Below are 21,329 nucleotides of genomic sequence, written 5' to 3' on the forward strand. Positions count from 1 at the left end.
TTTCTCAAGGCTTCACAAGGCAATTTTGCCCCATCTCCCAGGCTACGGCATGGCCTCCAGGTAAAGATGTGCCAGATTCTGGTTTTGATCTGCCAACCATGTGGGTCAAATCAGTAACACGATTAAGGCCATTAGTAGGTATGTCCGTTATACCTCAATAAAGCTGAGGTTAAAAAAAAAAAAGAGCCCCTCCTACCAAATAGCCCTAGTTCAGAAATGTACCAGCTCAGTTTCTGCTGTTTGTAAAGAAGCTTTACAGATTTAAAAAAGGGGGGTGGTGTGTGTGCCTGGGGGGGCTCAGTCAATTGAGCATCCAACTCTTGATTTCAGCTCAGGTCATGATCTCACGGTTCATGGGTTCAAGCATGCAGGTCTGTGTGGGTGGCTTGGATCCTGCTTGGGAGTCTCTCTCCTCTCTCTCTGCCCCTTCTCAGCTCATGGTCTCTCTCTCTCAAAATAAATGAATAAATACTTAAAAAAAAAAAAAAGAAGTTTCAGAGACTTTGACTCTGTCTAGACCTCTCATGTTCTGGCTCCAAGGAGCACTGATCAAAGATCTTTCCACAAAATCACTACCAGATGTTGGCCCTTCAGACAGCTGGAAAGACTCATCCTTAGCAAAGGAATGTCTCCTAGCAGGCGTCTCCATTACCTATCCCTTCTGAGTTCGCTTAAATGGAAAAAACAAAAACAAAACAAAACAACAACAACAAAGGAAGAAACAAACAAACAAGAACAAAGGAAGAGAAGATGGGTAGAAGGGGGAAAAACGGCACTTCAATTTTGCTTGTAAGAAAAATGTAATTTCTTGGAATGTGACTCTTGTGTTCTTAAAAATGTTAACAGCTTTACTGAGTTATAATTTACACGCCATAAAATTCACCCATTATAAGCGTACAGTTTGATAATTTTTAGTAAGTTTATGCAGTTGTGCAACCATCCCCACATACCCTCACATTCCAGAGAACATCCATCACTCCAGAAATTTCACTCCAGTTTGGTTGCTGATTATTGTTATTTTATAACCTCTTTGTTTGGAGTCTCAGACAGTGAACTCAGTGGATACACCTATAATGGATGCTTTTTATATTCACTTTGTTTCTGCCCAGGGCAAGAATCCCTACTTTATTTCCCCTGAGATCTTTTGTAGGATACTGTTTCCCCTAATTTTCTTACCCTCCATTCATTTGAAAGGTCTTTAGTTCTCCACAGATGACAGGTTTACTTTTGATATTTACTCCGTGTGCTCATCGGCATTTAATGACATCTTTGGGGTGCAGCATTTTGGGCCCTTTGCAAAATAGTCTTCTAATCAGTACAACAAGCTTTTGGCTGAGGTTGAAAATGACAGGTACCCAGTTCAATTCCTGCTATGAAAGCATTTTCTGTGAATATAAGAATCACCAGTCATGAAATTAAAGGATAACTTTTTTTTTTCCCCATGAGGAGGTATAGATTTATCTCACCCCTTTGAAAAGTGCTTATCTTTTTTTTTTGAAAAAAAATTTTTACTTAATTTTTTTTTTTAACGTTTATTTATTTTTGAGACAGAGAGAGACAGAGCATGAACGGGGGAGGGTCAGAGAGAGAGGGAGACACAGAATCGGAAACAGGCTCCAGGCTCCGAGCTGTCAGCACAGAGCCTGACACGGGGCTCGAACTTGTGAACTGTGAGATCATGACCTGAGCTGGAGTCGGTCGGACGTTCAACCAACTGAGCCACTCAGGCACCCCAAAGAGTGCTCATCTTAATATTGAGGATGGCAGGGCAGATTATGGTGCCGGAGGCACGTAGAACGACGAACGTTGACAGAGATGCTGAGTCCCAAGCCCCAGACTGAGCCCTGTGCTCAGTTACTCATGAATCTGGGGCGGTGGACATTATGGTTGCCTCTCTACCATCCATTCTTCCCTTGTCCCGTTTTGGCCCAGCCGGGGGCTTAGGATGGGACTGGCCACACCTGGGTCTGAGAGGGGGCCAGGACAGCTTTGGTCGTGGTTGGCATTTCCCACGCCCGTAGCGACTGGTTCAGAGTTAGGTAACAAGGGCACAACTGACCCATTCGGAGTGTAAGATTTTTATTTATGGATGCTAGGAAGGCACTTCATTCTCCCCTCATTCCCTGCCTCCCACTCTTTCTTCAAGTCAGGCGGGTCAGTAAAAGCCTTCGAGTATCTAACACAGCTTGGGTTGGACTTCGTTACTCGCGGCGCCGTAAGGGGTCCTTGAGGACACGCCTTACAGTAACACTGTAAGGGAAGTGTTGTTATTATCTAAACTTCACAGACTGAAAAACTCAAGGTTGCGGAAGCTTGATTTGCTTGCAAATTGCTTGAACCCCCCGTGATTTTAGGGCCCACCTTACTTAGCGTCGCGCTATGGTACCTCTGTCGTCCTGTGTAAGCTGCCCCCATTTCCCTGCGCCCTGAATGACGCAGGATGGTATCACTAGATCGAACCAACAAAACACAGATAAGTCCAGATATGAAATATATCCCTTGAGCTTTCCATTCAAGCCCATGAATGTAAATGAACTGAGCAAAGTATTGGAAATTGCCGGGAAAAGAAATTATTCCATTATAATGAAGAGACGGCTATTTTCAAGTCAAAGGGAGGAGGGACGCCAGGTCCGAGCGAGGGCACCCTGCACAGCTCGAACAGCCCAGGAGCCAGCAGGAAGTGCTCCCATTCCAGAAAGTGGTTCCTTCTGCACTCCGCACAGTACCAGTCCTGGTGCAGGTTTCAGCGCTTTCTGAAACCACTGGTGCTTCACGTGGAGGCACATTTGCTGGAAAGGACTTTCGGTCCAGGCAGAGTCCTTTTCCTGGCGTTTGGAAAGGAGTTGAAAGTCCAGCTCCAGAGGGGAGAGAGCCCGACTCCGAGGGCAAGGTTGAAATCTTCACCCTGGGGGAGGCGCTGCTAACCAGAAAAGGGACAAGGAGGCGGATTTGCATTTTGCCAAGAAGCCCCAAAGGGAACAGCATGGAGGCACAATGATGCTCAGCCTGGAAACCAGGAACTCTCTTGAAAGACAGAATGTTCACTCCAGCGTCTTCCTCTCCTCCACAGTGGCTAGCAGCCTGAATGAAGCCACGCAGTCACTGGAAATAGGTCGGGAGTCTGCCCAGGAGCTCGTTACCGAAACAGTGTCATCTTTGACAACTCAGACCTCCACGCAGGGGGGGTTGGCCTGGGTCGGGAGCCTTGCCCTCAGAGGCCCAGTCTGAACTCTGCCTTTGTTCCCGTGGCTGCGGCCAGACAAGCGTTGTCAGTGCTCCACCCACCTTCCTCCTGCATAGACACTTGTTTAAAGATTCAAACGTGAGTTATCATAAAAAAGAACCTTAGAAAACATATACAGATATATACATAGATACAGATGAGGATTAGTCGGCAAGACAGGCAACCTCGGGGCGCCTGGATGGCTCAGTCAGTTAAGCGTCGGCTCTTGATTTCAGCTCAGTTCATGATCCTAGGGTCGTGGGATCGAGCCCTGCACTGGGCTCCATGCCGAGGGTGGAGCCTTCTTGGGATTCTCTCTCTCTCTCCCCGTGCCCCTCCCCTGCTTGCATGCGTGTGCATGCTCTCGCAATTAAAAAAAAAGAAAAAAGAAAAAAGGCAATCTTGCTTTGTTTGCTCCAAGATGGGAAAAAGCTAAGAATTGCAAATGGCTGGTTCTGCTTTATCATAATGTTTTGTATTAGGTGGGGGTGACTAGGATTTAATGTTCTAGGAGCTTTTGTAGATAAAGAAGAACATTATTCGGGGTGCCTGGGTGGCTCAGTCGGTTAAGCATCTGACTTCAGCTCGGGTCACGATCTTGCGGTCCATGAGTTTGAGCCCCGCGTCGGGCTCTGGGCTGACGGCTCAGAGCCTGGAGCCTGCTTCCGATTCTGTGTCTCCCTCTCTCTCTGCCCCTCTCCCGTTCATGCTCTGTCTCTCTCTGTCTCAAAAATAAATAAACGTTAAAAAATAAATAAATAAATAAACATTATTCTTTCATTAATGTTAATTTCAAAAAAAAAATGTTTCATTGCTATTCAACAAGCTTTAGAAATCCAGGAAGAAAGAAAGAAAGAAGGAAAGAAAGACAGAAAGAAAGAAAGAAAGGAGAATGCATGTGCTCAGGTGTGCCAGGATACAAAACTGAAAATATCCATAACAGTATTGTTTATAACTGCCAAAATCTGGAAATATATGTTCATCAAGAATAAAATGGCTCAGGGGCGCCTGGGTGGCTCAGTCAGTTGGGCATTTGACTTCGGCTCAGGTCATGATCTTGCAGTTCGTGAGTTCGAGCCCCGCATCGGGCTCCATGCTGACAGCTCAGGGCCTGGAGCCTGCTTTGGATTCTGTGTCTCCCTCTCTCTCTGTTCCTCCCCTGCTTGCACTCTGTCTCTCTCGCTTTCTTTTCTTTTCTTTTTTTTAAATTTTCTTTTAATGTTTTATTTATTTTTCAGACAGAGAGAGACAGAGCGTGAGGAGGGGAGGGGCAGAGAGACAGGGAGACACAGAATCCGAAGCAGGCTCCGGGCTCTGAGCGGTCAGCACAGAGCCCGACGTGGGGCTCAAACTCACGGACCGTGAGATCATGACCTGAGCTGAAGTCGGATGTTTAACTGACTGAGCCACCCAGGCGCCCCTCTCTCGCTTTCAAAACATAAATAAACATTAAAAAAAAAAAAAAGAATAAAATGGCTCAGGGCACCTGGGTGGTTCAGGTGGTTAATCATCTGACTCTTGATTTCAGTTCAGGTCACGATCTTACTGTTTATGAATTTGAGGCCCGCGTCTGGCTCTGTCCTGACAGCTTAGAGCCTGAAGCCTGTTTCAGATTCTGTGTCTCCCTCTTTCTCTGCCCCTCCCCCACTCATGCTCGGTCTCTCTCTCTCTCTCTCTCTCAAAAATAAGCATTAAAAAATTAAAAAAAAAAAATTACAAATGTACCAGAGCACACCGAACGTCATCTTTGTACTTGGATTCAGAACCCATTTGATGCTGCAGGATAACTGGCTTCAGCATAATTTACAACTTCTTGGATTAGGCAAAACAAAAGAAATGAACCTGACCTTTGATTTTTTTTTTTTTTTTTAATTTTTTTTTTTTTCAACGTTTTTGTTTATTTTTGGGACAGAGAGAGACAGAGCATGAACGGGGGAGGGGCAGAGAGAGAGGGAGACACAGAATCGGAAACAGGCTCCAGGCTCCGAGCCATCAGCCCAGAGCCTGACGCGGGGCTCGAACTCACGGACCGCGAGATCGTGACCTGGCTGAAGTCGGACGCCTAACCGACTGCGCCACCCAGGCGCCCCTGACCTTTGATTTTCAAGACGTGGCCTGTATGAGAAGAAAAAGATCTCTGGGAAGGAAAAACAACAAAAAAAAGAGGTTAGAGTGGGAGAGAGCCAAAGCATGAGAGACCCTTAAAAACTGAGAACAGGGGCGCCTGGGTGGCGCAGTCGGTTAAGCGTCCGACTTCAGCCAGGTCACGATCTCGCGGTCCGTGAGTTCGAGCCCCGCGTCAGGCTCTGGGCTGATGGCTCGGAGCCTGGAGCCTGTTTCCGACTCTGTGTCTTCCTCTCTCTCTGCCCCTCCCCCGTTCATGCTCTGTCTCTCTCTGTCCCAAAAATAAAAATAAACGCTGAAAAAAAAAATTAAAAAAAAAAAAAACAAAACAAAAAAAAACTGAGAACAAACTGAGGGTTGATGGGGGGGGAGGGAGGGGAGGGTGGGTGATGGGCATTGAGAAGGGCACCTTTTGGGATGAGCACTGGGTGTTGTAGGGAAACCAATCTGACAATAAACTTCAGATATTGAAAAAAAAGAAAAAAAGAAAAAGATCTCAAGAAAACAGTAGAGTCTGACACTAAAAAAGAAACAATCAAGTCAGGGGCACTGCAAAGGCCCATGCTGATTGATGCTCGCAACAGGAAGCAGTGATTCTGCAGTGATATAGCCCAGTTTTTTACCGAGAGGATTAATAAACTGAAAAAACTTAAAAAGAGTAAAACGGATGAGTAAGTTGTGGCATACGATTCATACAATGGAATATTTTACGCCAATACACATGAGTGGGCCATGCAGGCTAAATCAAATAACACGGATGAATCTTGTAATGTTGAACTACAGAGAGGTTATGGGGAAATACTGCAGTATAATTTCACTTACATGCAATTAAAAAATAGGCAAACATTGTGTAGTGTTTTGAGATGCACGCATAAATGGTAAAATTATGAAGAAAAGCAAGGAAATCATCACTGTGGAAGTTAGGATCATGCCCCTCTAGACAGAAGGGACAGAGTTGTGAAGGCATGAGGTTACAGCGGGTGACTACGGTCTGGTCCGGCAACACAGTTCCTTGACCAAGGTGGTGAATGCATGGGATGTACTTTATAATCACTTTTATGCACATTTCTGTATGTGCGTTATATTTCACAATGAGACTCCCCCCACCGCCGGCCCCCAGAGTCAAAAGAATATCCCCAGAGAAACAGGTAAGAATTAAAAATCTTCCTGTGATTGTTTGCTTTGCTATTTTACTGTTGGTACAATTTTTCCGAGACAAGGACACAATCCCTGTGATGAAGTCCAGTTGAACAGAAACTGACTAGAGTATCATTTGGAAACCCGTGTCTCAGCATAGTGCAAACTACAACTTCATAGTGGAACCTCATCTTAAATACGTGTCAAGGTCAACCATACTCAAAGTTTTAAAAAAGGTAAAAAATATATGCCAGCTAGAGATGTAAGAAAACAGGCACTAAATATACCAATGGAAATCAATGTTCAAATAACATAGGTTTGTAAGTTTTTATATATCTCTCTCTATATATAAAACATTGATAAAAACTTGTAATTTTTATGTGGTTGCATAAAAATAGAAACGTGCCTTATGTTTTACAATTTACATGGTTGACATACCTTCTACACAGTTTGATTACCTCCAATTCCTCTTACACACACGCACACACACACACACACACACACACACACACACACACACACTGCTGGAACCTGGGGGAGGAAGGAACATGTTCTCTTTGCCCTTTACTCACATCAAACTTATAACCTCCTGAAACAAAACAAGTTATAGCTTTTTGGATGATTTTCTACCCTTCAGTAGAAGTACGACTTTTTCCTGCCTCTCTCGGGTCGGCTGTGATGTCAGCCAAGTGACACTTGAAGCTGCTAGAAACATTAAGAAAGAAGAAAGAGGGGAAAGAGGCACAATTAGTATTTTTTACTTTGTGATAATACGTACCTCTTTCCTCTCCTCGAGTTCCTGGAATTTGATGTGACTGATTTCCTCCCAGGTAAGGTGGTGACCTTCCACCATGTCCCTTTCTTATGCTAGCTGACACATTTATCAATCTTTTCTAAGCGAAGAGAGAAGAAAGGCAGGTGACTTATGAAAATACAGCCAATATAGAGTTTCCTTCAGATGACACTTTTCTTATCACTTAATGAGGAAATACAGATATTGAGTCGGTGAGTGGTCCACCTGATTAAAAACACATTAAATCTAGGGGCACCTGGGTGGCTCAGTCAGTTAAGCATCCGATGGCAGCTCAGTCATGGTCTCACGGTTGGTGGGTTCGAGTCCCGCGTTGGTCTCTGTGCTGACAGCTCAGAGCCTGGATCCTGCTTCGGATTCTGGGTCTCCCTCTCCCTCTGCTCCTCCCCCTCCCCTGCTTGTTCTCAGTCTCTCAAAAAGAAATCAACGTTAAAAAAAATTTTTTTTGAAACACAGTAAATCTTATTTTTATTAAAATGCAACCACTTGTTAGCTTTTAAAAATTAACAGAAACTCTTCTAATATTAAATTTTAAACATAACATTAATGGAAAAATGTTATCAAAAAGAGGTAGCATCTGTCCATTTGGCTGCAAAATGAAAGTGGGGTCAAAATGTTCCTGTTTCTCAGGGGATTATAAAAATGAATCACAGGCCACATGGTTGGCTTAGTCAGGAGAGATGTAACTCTTGATCTCGGGGTTGTAAGTTCGAGCCCCACGTTGGTTGTAGAGATTACTTAAAAATAAAATCTTCTGGGGCGCCTGGGTGGCTCAGTCAGTTGAGCGTCTGACTTCAGCTCAGGTCATGATCTCACAGCTCCGTGAGTTTGAGCCCCGCATCAGGCTCTGTGCTGACAGCTCGGAGCCTGGAGCCTGCTTGGGATTCTGTGTCTCCCTCTCTCTCTCTCTGTCAAAAATAAATAAAAATGTTAAAAAAATGAAAACAAAAATAAAGTAAAATCTTTAAAAAAAATAAAAATGAATCATTATGTTTTAAAATATGGGGGAACACTGATATAAGCTGAGATCATTGTAAGGAAGGCTGTGGGTAAATTTCCTTCAGAATCCTTGCCTATTTCAGTAAATCAGAGCTCCATCATCCAAACCAGAAGTAATAATCTCTCTCTCTTTTTTTTTTTTGTTGTTGTTGGACTCTCTCAGCGCTTTCCTTAATTTCTTTTATGGCACTTAATACGTTCGACTGTGACTTACAGTTCTGTCTGTATTTTCTCTCTCTCCTTGACTGTAAGTATCTTATGGGTAGGTAACACCTAGGGTTTCTTGATTCACCAGTGAGTCTTTGTGTCTTGCACAATGCTTCGCCCAGCATGTGGTTACTGGATGCGAGCATAGATGAGAGACTGAGTCAGCAGCATTGTTTTCTTTTTCTTTTTTTTTTTTCCTTCCTGGCTTTGGCAACCACGTCTGCTGAGTGTATCAAACAACCCCAGACATTAGGCTGTGTAATCCCATGGAAATGAGACCCGACTCCTAGCAAGAGAAATTCTGAATCTTTAGCCCAGGTGAGTATCAGAAAAGGCAGATTTAACAGAGTTAACTTTTAGAGACGTTAAGTCAATCACAACGCATGACCTGTGATCATAGCCCCAAATGACCTACCGCTACCAACAAGGCCTCATAAAGCAGTGGTCACTCCTTGGCAGGTCTGCTGCAGCATTTTACGCAAGAAGAAAGTTGAACATCTAGAAAATTGCTAACATCAAGTCAACAGCAATGGCAAACAAGATGGAGGCCTTACAGGCTTTGCACAAGAAAGAAACTGCTATTGTTTTTGCGTAAGAAATAAATTGTTATGATGTTCCTTCCAAGCGGAAGTATCCTCTTACGTGAGGACACGCTTACTTCTTAGGAGGTAAAGGATTCAAAGACGACCCCACTGGTGCACAGAATCTAACAGTGCTCCTGTTTCCTCTCCACTTTCTCCTAACTCTTCAAATTTTTCCCTCTCTATGAATAATTCTCATTAACATACAAGATATGCTATTATTTCCTCCCAATCTTATTATTTTTTTTAACGTTTATTTATTTCTGAGAGACAGAGAGAGGGACAGAGCATGAGCCGGTGAAGGACAGAGAGAGGGGGAGACACAGAATCCGAAGCAGGCTCCAGACTCTGGGCTGTCAGCACAGAGCCGGATGCAGGGCTTGAACTCACAGACAGTGAGACCATGACCTGAGCCCAAGGCGGATGCTCAACCAACTGAGCCACCCGGGCGCCCCAAACAGGCTTCAGGCTCTGAGCTGTCAGTGCAGAGCCAGACGCGGGGCTCGAACTCGCAAACCATGAGATCATGACCTGAGCTGAAGTCGGACGTTCAACCAACTGAGCCACCCAGGCGCCCCACCCTCCCAATCTTAGACACAAAATACTTTGACCCATTTCTTGTTCCACCGGATGTCCCATTTCTCGGCTCTCTTTCGTCACAAAACTTCTTGAGAGAGTTGTCTATCCTTGTTTGTCTGTCTGTTTATAAGTAGACTCCAACCTGGGTTTTGAACTCACAACCCTGACATCAAGAGTCACATGCTCCACCAACCGAGCCAGCTAGTTGCCCCCCTCACATTTTTTCTTTCTTCTTTTTTTTTAATGTTTATTTATTTTTGAGAGAGAGAGAGAGAGAGAGAGAATGAGAGACAGAATGCGGTGGGGCGGGGGGGGGGGGGTGGCAGAAAAAAAGGGAGACACAGAATCCGAAGCAGGCTCCAGGCTCTGAGCTGTCACCATAGAGCCTGATGCGGGGCTCGAACTCAGGAACTGTGAGATGACATGAGCCAAAGCCCAACGCTGAACCGACTGAGCCGCCCAGTCCACTCCTTGCTTCATTAATGTTGGGAGTTCCCCCAGCTCAGTCCAGAGACCTCCTGTCTTGCTGTAATCACCCGTGGAGGGATTTCATCCCATCTCATGACTAAATTTCATCTGTGCACTAAAGACGCTCAACAGACGTCTGTAGTGTAGACCTGTCTCCCAAATTCCAGGTCTATTAGACCCCACTGTCTACTCGACAACCTTACTTCACAGTCTCGTGCGTATCCTAGATTTGACATGTCCCAGACTGAACCCATTATCTTCTCCTCCCTTCTACTCCACCCACACTCCTCACCATCTCAATGAATGGTCGCTACTAATGGTTGGAGTCATCTTGACCTCCCTCTTCTTATCCATTCTCACATCCTCTCCCAGATTCTGTTGGCTCTTCCTTCACCATAGATCCAGAATCCAACCACTTCTCCCTGCCTTCATTGCTGCCATCTTGGTTTGAGTCCCAGGTCCTTGGTTTGAGCCCCAAACCTTCCTTTCACCTGGACCATTCCTCTTGCCTGGATCGTTGCACCTCTTGCCCAACTGGTCTCTATGCCCCTCCTCTTGTTCCCCTCAGGTCTATTTTCCACCTAGCAGAGTGATCCTTTGAAAACATAAGGGGGTCAGGTCACTTCGCTGTTCAAAACCTTCCAGCAGCTCCCGTCTTAAAGAGCCACAGACGTCACCTCCTACTTGCCCTGACACTCATTCTGCTTCGGCCACACTGGCCCTGCCAGGCCTGTTCCTGACTCAGGGCCTTCTGTTACCTCTGCTCGGAATGCTCTCCCGCAGATACCCCCTTGGCTCCCTTCTTCACTCCCTTCAAGTCCTTCTTCAGATGTTTCTTGCCCAGGTCTTCTCTGACCACCCTACTTAAAATGGAAACACTAATCTCAGCATTATTCCCCTTCCTGGATCTGTTTTAATCTATAGCATTTGTCTCCTTTTAATATACTATACAATCTATTTACTTGTTTTATTTCCGGCCCCCCCCACCCCCCCCAGCATATAAGCTCCACAGGGGCAGGAATTTTGTTTTTTATGCCGTTACGTCTCTGTATCTAGTCAGTGCTCAATAAATACGTGTTGAATAGTCATGTACTTTTCTAGCTACTGGGATTTTAGCAAAACACAAGGTGGGCCAGGTCTCTGACCCCGAAGGGTTTGCATCCTCTTGGTGGGAGATGGTGTGGGGGGGGGGAGGGAAGGTGATAAACAAATAAACAGGCAAATGAAAATATTTCCGATTTTGATGAAGTGCCACGAAAGAACTAAACGGGATATAGTAAAAGAATGACAGAGAAAGCAAGGTGACTTATGTGCACAGAAGCCACATGAGTATTCGGACCCTGTCTACCTTGTTCAGGGTGGTGACAGGACTTTCCAGGGTGGGGGTGGAGGTTCTCTATTTGGAACCTGTTGAGAAATAGGAACCTAGGAGATGCAAAAGTGGAAATTTCTAAAAGCCACCTTTATTATTAACAAAACGAGCTAAAACTTGACCCCCAAACAGGAAACACTCATGCTAAATGAGGCAGGGGCACATTTGGACAACCGACCAAAGCCTTGCCCAGAGGGACAGAGTCTGCCCCAGTTTGCTTACCATAGCTGGGAGAGGACCAGAATTTCCGCTCCCCGAAGGCAGGCAAACGGTACCGTCAGATCAAAGCACGGAGTCTAGCATTTGCAGCTCCTACCCCAAAGCCGGCAAGCAGCTAACTTCTTCCTCCTGCCCTGGAGGAGAGCGAGTTGAGCCGGCAGCATGTGGCGGGAAGTGGCATTCAAATTCTCCGTCCCTGGACACATAAGGAGGAGGACGAGCGTGTCCTGCCAGCGGGCTGTGGCAGCGGGAGGACTCAGATTCCCTGCTGAGGGGCAGGAGGTGGACACAGGACTCCAGCTGTGGCCCTCTGGATCCGCCACAGTGTTTGCGAGAGGCCAGGCTTCCCCAGGGCCCGTCCCACCCGCGGGGTGCAATGCTAATTCAGGCCGGTTCCTGCAGGAGGTGGGATTTTTCCATTCGGCAACGTGGCCCAAATCTTCCTTAGAACTGCTCTGCAGAGTGAGACTCTTTCTCCTCAATGCTGCTTCCTTCCCCCTCCCCTTTCCACAGTGGCTGACCTGTAGTCAGTCTGAAAGCACCCCTCACCTTCTCTTTTGCCCCTCATCCTCCACATGTGCTTCCCTACCTCAGTCTCTCACTCGTCTAATTCTAGCCGGGTGTCTGCCTCTCCGAGGACCACACGTATTGTATGCTCAGTGCCTAGAACAGGGCCTAAAATGCAAAGGGCTCAATAAATATTTGTTAAATGAATTAATGCACGGATGAAGACGCGACATTTGAGCTGAGATCTGAAGGATGAGAAGGAACCAGCCTCGCAAAAAGCTGGGGGAAGAGTCTTTCAGGTAAATGAGATGCCAAGTACGAAGAGCTGGGAGAGAAAGAGCTTGTCTTTTTTTTTTTTTTTTTTAATCAGTTTTTTTTTTAAGTTTATTTATTTTGAGAGAGAGAGAGAGAGAGCGCACGCCACCGGGGGAGGGGGCAGAGAGAGCATCCCAGGCAGGCACTGCACTGTCAACCGGAAGCCCAATGTGGGGCTTGAACCCATGAACCGTGAGATCCTGACCTGAGCTGAAGTCAGACACTTAACTGACTGAGCCACCCGGGTGCCCCAAGAGTTTGTCTTAGTGAAGAGTGAAGGCTGAAGCACAGGAGAAAGGGCGTGTGGTATAAAATGAGGCAAGAGAATCCGAGGTGGCCAAATGCCTTAGGATCTTACAAGTCATGATAAGGATCTTGCCATTTTATCCAATGGACAATGGGAATCACTGAGGGGGTTTCTGAAGGGGTAAATGACATGATCTGTGTTTTAAGAAGGTCTCACTGCCTGTTGTCTGCAGTGTAGATTGAAAAGGGACAGGAGTGAAACGGGACCAGTGAAATAGCCCCACAGGAGACGATGGCAGCTTGGATGCAAGGGAGTTGGAAAGAAGAAAATGGCGAGCTCATGAACACGTGGAGTACGGCCAGCTATAACTGGCTGGCAGACTGTGTGAAGGGAAGGAGAAATCAAGGATGATGCCAAGGCTCTGGGCTTGGGCCACTGGATGGCTAATGAGGACATTCGCTCTGGGGGCAGGGGAGAGGGCAGATGTGTGGCGGGGAAGTATCTATTACACAGCCCGATACAAATATCACCGAGGCAGTTGGACGTGTCAGTGGAATTCAGGGAAGAGATTTTGACTACAAATGCATACCCGGCAATCAGCATATGTACATGCTCTCTAGAGCCATGGGCCCAAGGGCTGCCTGGGTAGCTCAGTCAGTTAAGCATCTGACTCTTGATTTTGGCTCAGGTCATGATCTCACGGTTCCTGGGTTTGAGCCCTGCGTAGGGCTCCGTACCAACAGTGCAGAGGCTGGTTGGGGTTCTGTCTCTCTCTCTCTCTATCTATCTTTTTTTTTTTTTTAATTTTTTTTTTTTGAATCGGAAACAGGCTCCAGGCTCTGAGCCATCAGCCCAGAGCCCGACGCGGGGCTCGAACTCACGGACCGCGAGATCGTGACCCGGCTGAAGTCGGACGCTTAACCGACTGCGCCACCCAGGCGCCCCTCTATCTATCTATCTTTATGCCTTTTTAGAAAAAGATTTTAAGTAATCTCTATATCCAATGTGGGGCTTGAACTTAAAACTTCAAGATCAAGAGTTTCATGCTCTACTGACTGAGCCAGCCAGGCGCCCCTTTGCAATATTTAAAGGTTGGGTGAGGGGGCGCCTGGGTGGCGCAGTCGGTTAAGCGTCCGACTTCAGCCGGGTCACGATCTCGCGGTCCGTGAGTTCGAGCCCCGCGTCGGGCTCTGGGCTGATGGCTCGGAGCCTGGAGCCTGTTTCCGATTCTGTGTCTCCCTCTCTCTCTGCCCCTCGCCCGTTCATGCTCTGTCTCTCTCTGTCCCCAAAATAAATAAACGTTGAAAAAAATAAATAAATAAAGGTTGGGTGAGGAGGCAGCAAATGAATCCGAGAAAGAGCTTCCGGCGGAAAACCAGAGTGTGGGGCCTCATGGAAGCCAATATAGGGGACAGTGTTTCCCAAGTGCCCAATTGTGCTGGCTGCTGCTGAGAAGGCCAGCAGGTGTTGGGACACAGAAATGGAACTGATCTGGGCCTAATGGAGGTGACTGGTGACTCTGACAAGAGAATTTTCTCAGAATGGTATAGGAGTAAGGGAGGGCATGGAAATAAGAAAAGGTATCTCTTTTGGGATGTTTTGCGGTCAAGGAAGCCTAGAAAGAAGGCATTGTTCAAAGGAGATGTAGGGTCAAGGTAGAGGTTTTTTAAAAACTTCATCCCCGGGGCGCCTGGGTGGCTCAGTCGGTTAAGCATCCGACTTCAACTCAGGTCACGATATCTCGGTGCATGAGTTCGAGCCCCGCGTCGGGCTCTGGGCTGACCGCTCAGAGCCTGGAGCCTGATTCCCATTCTGTGTCTCCCTCTCTCTCTGCCCCTCCCCCGTTCATGCTCTGTCTCTCTCTGTCTCAAAAATAAATAAATGTTAAAAAAAAAAATTAAAAAAAAAAACCTTCATCCTGAAGGGTTTTCTGCTTCTTTTTTTTAATGTTTGTTTATTTTTGAGAGAGAGAGAGAGAGGGAGAGAGGCAAAGAGAGACGGAGACACAGAATCCGAGGCAGGCTCCAGGCTCTCAGCTGTCAGCACAGAGCCCAATGCGGGGCTCAAACTTGTGAACCGCGAGATCATGACCTGAGCCGAAGTCAGACGCTTAACTGACTGAGCCACCCAGGCGCCCCTAGGGTAGAGGTTTTTTAAGTTTGTCTTCCTACAGCAGATGATGTGTCCAGCAGGGAGGGAGAAAAATGATGGTGCAAAAGAAAGGGAATAAATCCTGGACCAAAGTCCTTTAGAAGGTGGGAGGGGAGGGAATCCAGAGTCCAGGGGAAGGGGTCGATGGCAGTAGGGAAAACAGAATGTACTTCTAGATCCCAAGGGAGATCACCTGGGAGAAGATGGAGCTTTGTAGATCATTAGGAAGACACGTTTGGACCCAGTGAACTCTCTATGTGCTGGTACTTGAATAAAAGCTATTCCTAAAAGGGTTCTGGAAAAAATAAAAATAAAGCCCCCACACAATTCCTCTCCCTTTATAAAATCACAAAATCTGCCCATGGTGTACCTTTATCTTCAGTTTCGTGTTTCAGTTTGTCCTATGGTCTCCTCCTTTATCTGTCACTAGGATTAAAAAGTACTTTTGGGGCGCCTGGGTGGCTCAGTCAGCTGAGCTTCTGACTGTCATGATCTTGTGGTTCGTGAGTTCGAGCCCCATGTGAGGCTCTGTGCTGACAGCTCAGAGCCTGGAGCCTGCTTCGGATTCTGTGTCTCCCTCTCTGTTCCTCCCCCACTCGTGATCTCTCTCTGTCTCTCTTTCAAAAGTAAACATTAAAGAAAAAAGAAAAAAAAAAAAAGTACTTTTGCTCATTTCCAGGTAGAACTGATTTGTCTTGGGCCCTGATGCTTGGTAGCTCCCAAGAGCGGAAGACATTATTTTCCACGGTCCAAAGGGGCTGAGGTAATGAGCAAATGGCAGACACTGAACAAAACGACAAATATGAGCGAAGTATCATGAACACGTCTGAGATGCTTTTATGCTATAGTGGGAAAGCTTCCCCTAAGGGAAGTGGTAGGACTCTAGCACTTGGGGTAAAACACAAATGTAAAAAGCACTAAAAACTGTATTCGTCCTGGAAAACACCTGGGAGTACAGTAGCATGTGACCAAAGGGACTTCATCTCGAATTTTCATGATTTTTACAAAGTTACATTGTGCTGACACAAAGTATCGTAGAGTTGAAGAAAAAAAAAGGGAGTAGAGTTCCCTTGGAAATGGTAAAAACGTTGACGTCGTGTCCTTGTAACTCACGGGGATATTTGTGTGACAGGGATAGGACTCAGGGGAAGCAAGGTTCCCGATCATTTTCTTGTTTGACTTGGGGCAGGCCATTTAACCCTGAAACTTTTGTTCTCCCATCACAAAATGGGAGGGATATTTCTTTTTTTTTTTTTTTTTTTTTTTTAATTTTTTTTTTCAACGTTTATTTATTTTTGGGACAGAGAGAGACAGAGCATGAACGGGGGAGGGGCAGAGAGAGAGAGGGAGACACAGAATCGGAAACAGGCTCCAGGCTCTGAGCCATCAGCCCAGAGCCCGACGCGGGGCTCGAACTCACGGACCGCGAGATCGTGACCTGGCTGAAGTCGGACGCTTAACCGACTGCGCCACCCAGGCGCCCCGGGAGGGATATTTCTTACAATATAGGACTATTGTTATGGACTGAACATCCCCAAAGTAATGGTATTACAGTGGGCTCTGGAACAACAGAGTGGTTTGGGGGTACCAACCCCCCCCCCAGGTCTAAATTTCATGTATAACTTTTGGGGACATCTGGGGGGCTAAGTCGGTTAAGCATCCAACTTCAGCTTGGGTCACGATCTTGTGGTTTGTGAGTTCCAGCCCCACATAGGGCTTCTCTGCTGTCAGCGTGGAGCCCGCTTGAGACCCTCTGCCCCCCCCTTCTCTTTGCACCCCCCCTCAAAAATAAATAAACATAAAAAAATTTTAATTTCATGTGTAACTTTTGACACCTCAAAAACTGGACTATTAATAGGCTACCCAATCAGAAGCCTTCCTGATAATATAAGTGTTGATAAATATATATTTTGCGTGTTATGTGTATCATAAACTGTATTCTTACAATAAAGTGTCTAGAGAAAAGAGGTTACTAAGAAAATGATAAGAGGGTGCCTGGGTGGCTCAGTTGGTTAAGCATCCGACTCTTGATTTTGGCTCAGGTCATGATCTCGCAGTTCATGGGATCCAGCCCTGGGTCTGGCTCTGCACTGACAGTGTGGAGCCTGCTTGAGATTCTCACCCCCCCCCCTCTCTCTCTCTCACCCTCCCTCTTTCTCTCACCCTCCCTCTCTCCCTCTGCCCCTCTCCCCCCACTTGTGTACTCTCTCTCTCAAAATAAGTAAACATTAAAAAACAAAAAAAAAGAAGGGGTGCCTCAGTGGTTCAATTGGTTAAGTACCTGACTTCGGCTCAGGTCATGACCTTGCTGTTTGTGAGTTCAAGCCCCAAATTGGGCTCTGTGCTCACAGTTCAGAGCTTCAGAGCCTGGAGCCTGCTTGGGATTCTGTGTCTCCTTCTCTCTCTGCTCCTCCTCTGCTCACACTCTGTCTCTCTTTTTCTCAAAATAAATAAACACTAGGGGTGCCTGGCTGGCTCAGTCAGTTAAGCGTCCGACTTCAGCTCAGGTTGTGGTCTCACAGTTTGTGGGTTCAAGCCCCGCATCAGGCTCTGTGCTGACAGCTCAGAGCCTGGAGCCTGTTTCCGATTCTGTGTCTCCCTCTCTCTCTCTCTCTGCCCTTCCCCCACTTGTACTCTGTCTCAAAATAAATAAACATTAGAAACAATTTTTTTTAAAAAGAAAGCAACTAGACACATAAGGCCACATAATGTAGGATTCCACTGATGTGTCCAGAACAGGAAAATTCAGAGACAAAAGGCAGGTTACTGGGTTGCCCCCAGGGAGGAGAGGGGAGAGTGGAAAGTGACCTGCTCATAGGTATGTGGTCTCTTTTTGGGGTGATGAAATTGTTCTGGAATTAGTGATGGTCGTACAACCGTGAATACACTGACCTCTGCATACTTTATTTTTTTTTTTTTTAATTTTTTTTTTTTCAACGTTTATTTATTTTTTTTGGGACAGAGAGAGACAGAGCATGAACGGGGGAGGGGCAGAGAGAGAGGGAGACACAGAATCGGAAACAGGCTCCAGGCTCTGAGCCATCAGCCCAGAGCCCGACGCGGGGCTCGAACTCACGGACCGCGAGATCGTGACCTGGCTGAAGTCGGACGCTTAACCGACTGCGCCACCCAGGCGCCCCTGACCTCTGCATACTTTAAATGAGAGAATTGTATGGTGTGTGAATTATATCACAATAAGGATGTTGAAAATAAGGAGTGAGAAGTGAATATATTAACATCAATGTCACCAGGAGTCCAAATTCTGGCTTACCCGGAATTCCTTTCCTGGAGAGCAGATAATTTGCAAAGCCAGTAGTGGTCTCATTTTACTCACAAATTCCTTGCATATCTAGCTGTCGGCTTACTATTCTAAGCAAGTACCAAAGGGGGAAAAATTGAAATTCTTCTAATTTTAGAATACAAGCTTTAAGATTGTGGTTTAGTAAACCATCCAACAAAGTATATTCTTCGGGATGTGGCAGAATCTAGAATTTTATGATACTGCTACATTGAATGCTCAGTTTGGATTTCTACATTACAAAATATTTGTATACTTCAGAGAACAGATCGGCAATTGACAGAGTGGGGTAGGGGTGAGCGACATGGGTCAGGCGGTCAAAAGGTACAAACTCCCAGTTGTAAGTCCTGGGGATTTAACGTACAGCATGGGACTACAGTTAACAATACTGTATTATAGATTTGCCATACATATGTATAAAATACTGCATTATATATTGTATTGAGAATTGCCGGGGTGCCTGGATGGCTCAGTTGGTTAAGTGTCAGGCTCACATTTGGTAGGATCAAGCCCTGCATCGGGCTCTGTGCTGACAGTGCACAGCCTGCTTGGGATTCTCTGTCTCCCTCTTTCTCTGCCCCTCCCCTCCTCTCTCAAAATAAATAAATAAAATAAACATTGAAAAAGAAAATTGCTAAGACAATAATTCTTTAAAAAAAAATTTTTTTTTTTTCAACGTTTATTTATTTTTGGGACAGAGAGAGACAGAGCATGAACGGGGGAGGGGCAGAGAGAGAGGGAGACACAGAATCGGAAACAGGCTCCAGGCTCTGAGCCGTCAGCCCAGAGCCCGACGCGGGGCTCGAACTCACGGACCGCGAGATCGTGACCTGGCTGAAGTCGGACGCTTAACCGACTGCGCCACCCAGGCGCCCCAAAAAAATTTTTTTTAATGTTTATTTATTTTTGAGAGAGACAGACAGACAGACAGAATGTGAGCAGGGGAGGGGCAGAGAGAAAGGGAGACACAGAATCTTTAGCAAGCTCCAGGCTCTGAGCTGTCAGTACAGAGCCCGACGTGGGGCTCGAACTCACGAACCGTGAGATCACGACCCGAGACGAAGTTGGACACTTAACCGACTGAGCCGCTCAGGTGCCCCAACGAAGACAGTAATTCTTAAAAGTTCTCATCACAAGAAAAATACTGTAACTATATGTGTGGTGACAGATGTTAACTATCTTGGTAATTATTTTGCAAAATATACATATATCAAATCATTATATTGTAACCCTCTTGCACTGTTCGCAGGAATGCTACCTGGAGCAGGCGGTGTGGAAAAAAGAATGGGGGGGTTCCTCAAAAAGTTAAAAACAGAACTAGCCTCTGATCCAGCAATTGCACTACTGGGTATTTACGCAAAGAATACAAAAATATTAACTCAAAGGGAAACGTGAAGTTCATAGCAGCATTATAGACAATGGTCAAATTATGGAAATAGCCCGTGTCCATGGAATGATGAATGGATAAAGAAGAGGAACGGAATGGAATATTACTCAGCCATGAAAAAGAATGGAATCTTGCCATTTGTAAGGACATGGATGGAGGTATAGAGTATTATGTTAAATGAAATAAGTGGGTTAGAGAAAGACAAATACTGTATGATTTCAAGCATATTTGGAATTTAAGAAACAAAACAAATGAGCAAAGAGAAGGAAAAAAAAAAGAGACAGAAAGGCAAACCAAGAAGCAGACTCTTAACTGGAGAACTGATAGTTACCAGAGGGCAGGTGGGTGGAGGGTAGGTGAAATAGGTGATGTGAATCAAGGAATGTACTTTGTATCATGAGCCCTGGGTGTTATATGCAAGTGCTGAATCACTCGATCGTGCACCTGAAACTAATATTACACTGTATGTGAACTAACTGGAATCCTTTTTTTTTTTTTTTTTTTTTTGCGAGAGAAAGAGAATGAGCTGGGGAGAAGGGCAGGGGGGGAGAGGGAATCCTAAGCAGGATCCACGCTCGGCATGGAGGCCGACATGGGGCTCGATCCCACAACCTTGGGATCATGACCTGAGCCGCAATCAAGTCAGATGCTCAACTAACCGAGCCACCCAGGCGCTCCTGAACTAACCGTAACTTAAATAAAAACTTACGGGGCGCCTGGGTGGCGCAGTCGGTTAAGCGTCCGGCCTCAGCCAGGTCACGATCTCGCGGTCCGTGAGTTCGAGCCCCGCGTCAGGCTCTGGGCTGATGGCTCGGAGCCTGGAGCCTGTTTCCGATTCTGTGTCTCCCTCTCTCTCTGACCCTCCCCCGTTCATGCTCTGTCTCTCTCTGTCCCAAAAATAAATAAAAACGTTGAAAAAAAATTAAAAAAAAAAAAACTTACAACACAGCCCCCCAACCCACAAAACCTTATGTTGTACATCTAAAACTAATAGGATTTTAATAATTGCCTATCTCGATTAAAAAATGGTATTCTTGTGCAAGTAAGAATGATTTCTTTGACAGCAAAAGCTTTTCTCATGTCTGTGCAAGCACTTTGAAATTTTCTGGGTCTATCATTTATACTCTCAAATTTTACCGTCACTTTGGAACATGCTAAAAAAAAACCCCAAAAACAAACCAAAGCAGAAACTCTCTAAAAGGCAAAAGCCAAATAAATAGAAGTTGTACTTTAGAGTTTCCTTCCAGATGGGCTTTCTCGGCGGAGGTAGAAGAGGGTCCAAAGGTTTTTTTCAGAACGTGAGCGCTCAATACGTTACAGAACCGGCCCCAGCAGGGAGACGTTTTTCGTTGTCCTTTACGTGGTCTGCATCGCCGAGCCGCGAAACAGCAATCGCCTGGGAACAACGGCAGCGCGGCGGGGTCGCGGCGCAGGCCCCCGTCCCCTCCACGCCCAGCTTCCCGCCAGCCCGGCACTCCCGGGAGCCTACCTGGACCCGCCCGCCGCGCCGGCCACCCCCGCGCCGTCGCCATGGCACCGCCCCGCCCCGCCCCCCGCGCGCCGCCAGCCCTTAGCCCCCACCTTAGCCCCCACTCGCCCCTCCCCCTCCGGGACTGCTGCGGGGGGAGGGGGTGGGGCGGGAGCGGGAGGAGACGCCGGCGAGAGGAAATCGGCGGCGCGACGCCCGCGGCCCATTGGCTGCCT

General features: G+C 46.4%; 2 long non-coding RNA genes and 1 pseudogene across 2 annotated transcripts; 1 reads left to right on the plus strand and 2 right to left on the minus strand.

Moving 5' to 3' along the window:
* The first annotated feature begins 2,534 nt into the window (after positions 1-2,534).
* On the plus strand, positions 2,535-3,379 carry LOC147577771 (uncharacterized; annotated as a pseudogene).
* Positions 3,380-6,496: 3,117 nt separating this feature from the next.
* LOC147577772 (uncharacterized) lies at positions 6,497-21,149 on the minus strand. Its single transcript, XR_015254465.1, has 2 exons — positions 20,855-21,149; positions 6,497-7,189 (listed from the first exon to the last, which is right to left on the minus strand). It is a non-coding gene; the product is annotated as an uncharacterized LOC147577772 (long non-coding RNA).
* Positions 7,225-13,558, minus strand: LOC147577773 (uncharacterized). The gene is made up of 3 exons (XR_015254466.1): positions 12,310-13,558; positions 11,724-11,916; positions 7,225-7,377 (listed from the first exon to the last, which is right to left on the minus strand). It is a non-coding gene; the product is annotated as an uncharacterized LOC147577773 (long non-coding RNA).
* Positions 21,150-21,329: the final 180 nt, after the last annotated feature.

The sequence above is a fragment of the Puma concolor genome, chromosome C1, assembly GCF_028749965.1.
Source record: "Puma concolor isolate L17-30 chromosome C1, mPumCon1.1.hap2, whole genome shotgun sequence".
Classification (NCBI taxonomy): Eukaryota; Metazoa; Chordata; class Mammalia; order Carnivora; family Felidae; genus Puma; species Puma concolor.